Below are 2091 nucleotides of genomic sequence, written 5' to 3'. Positions count from 1 at the left end.
GGCGGATCCCGCTGCCTCGCTCCCTCCTCCTGTCAAACCGGGGCTCGCCGCTCCCGGCCCTCCCCACCCTCGGCCCGCATCCCTCCCTCCCTCCCTCCGCCCGCGGCTCCTCCTCCGCCAGCTCTCCATCCCTTCATCCCGCCCCGCCGCCTCTCCCCTTTTCCCACCTCCGCCTGTCATCCGTCCGCCGCTTCACCCTTTCCTTCTTGCCCTCCTCCTCGCAGTGCCTTCCATCCGTTCCCTTTCCTCGCCACGGCCGTGGTCCCCACAGCCCCTGCCTCATCTCCACTCACGGCAGAGCACGGCTTTTCTCATTTCTCCTTCCTCTCCATCCCCTCCTGCCGAAGCTCCCTCCGCCTTCTCTCCTGCTCCATCCTTTGCCTTATCCCTGCATCAAGTTTCTCTGCTCCTATTCACCGCTTCTCTCCTTTTCTTGCCCCTTTTCCCATTGCTCTGCCCGCAGCCTTTGTCCCCTGGAGCTCCTCTGGCAGGCACAAGCCCAGTGACAGCTCTGTCAAGCCATCCCCGGCCGCTCTCAGAGCCCGGTCCCAAGCCCAGGTGGCCCAGAGGTGCAAGCAGGATGTCAGGACACGAGCCAGCTCCGCTCTGTCCCTAGCCCTGGGCTGAAAGGAGCCAGGAACAAGCACGCTTGTGACACAGCCCCTTATGAAAAGCTCATTGCATGCGGTGGCCCATTAACCCTAATGAAATTCCACCCACACACAAGGAGAGTATGTTTTATAACCCTGGGTGCTGGGAATTCAGGATTTGGCACTCACTGAACACCCCAAAACAGATGTTTGAGGGCATTCAGTGTTATCTTTGAAGCCATCGTCGTGGTTTTCTGCTCCAAGTAGCTCTATGAACTGCAAGCAGGTCTCTTTGGTGTCCCTGAGTTGTATTTCACATGCTCAGCTCTGCAAACCTCCTTTCTTCAGAGGAAGTGAGGTAATTCCAATCATCCTGCACAAGAAAGCAGTGTGCTGACTCTCCAGCTGGGGCAGACTGTGGGAATTCTCATTTGTTGGCATATAACCTGTACAGGAGTAATGTTTGATTCGACTGAATGACATATCGGATCTGAGACATTCTGGTAAAACCTACAGGAAAAAATGTTTTCACAAAATCATGTCATCTGGCTTTTGCTGCCAAACAGCCTGGGGGTTTGCATCCAAGTACTCAATACGGCTACAATATACAGATAAATTATAAGAATTTATTGTTAGGAGCAGAATACTTTTCAAAAATAATTATTTCTCTCAAATAATAGAAGAGCTCTAGTCCAACTGCCTGACCACTTCAGGGCTCACCAAAAATTGAAGCGTGTCATTAAGGGCATTGTCCACGTGATTCTTCAAAAGGCATGAGAAAGTTAAGATTTTCCCATTTCTTTTTCTTAGAAAAAAGATCTAAGACCTAGAGATGGGTTGATTATTTTTGCTGAGTTATGCCAGCAAAAATGCCAGGTTAAAGAGACTTCTTGATTCTGATCTGTGACTGTATTAAGGCAGATGACTTTCCAGGCAGTCATTGAATTTTCAGAATGTGTATATGTGATGGAGAGGTCTAGGAAAAAGGGGAAAGGAATAGCCTGTAATTCCTCTCTTATTCCCATCTTTATCCCCCTCCTCTGCTGCTGTACACACGAGCTGAGTACTAGCCCTTGCTTTAATCATCCAGGGGCTCCCAGCTGCCTGTCACTGCTGGATTGGATAGAGTTTTCTGACACAAATCTCATCTTTTCTGGATGCACAGTCTGCTGCTCTTGCGTAGACACTTTATATTGCCTTTTCTGTAGGCACCACTGCAAGGTAATGCGATCAAATATAAATCCGTGGAGTTCCACCACAAAGAAGGGAAAAAAAAAAAATAAACAAAAAATGAAATAAAATCCCCTGCACTACCACCAACAAAAACCACCATTATCTAAACCCACTGTTACTGTCACAGAAGTTGATTTGGATCTTAGAATCTCTGATAGATTCCAGGGCTGACAAGCACAAATAAATTCCCAAACTCCATCTAGGAGAAGGATCACCATCTCTAACCCTTATTCCATTAGGGTGGAAAGCACCAAAATCCCAAGATTTT

The sequence above is a fragment of the Catharus ustulatus genome, chromosome 20, assembly GCF_009819885.2.
Source record: "Catharus ustulatus isolate bCatUst1 chromosome 20, bCatUst1.pri.v2, whole genome shotgun sequence".
Lineage (NCBI taxonomy): Eukaryota > Metazoa > Chordata > Aves > Passeriformes > Turdidae > Catharus > Catharus ustulatus.
This window is presented reverse-complemented; position numbering follows the sequence as displayed.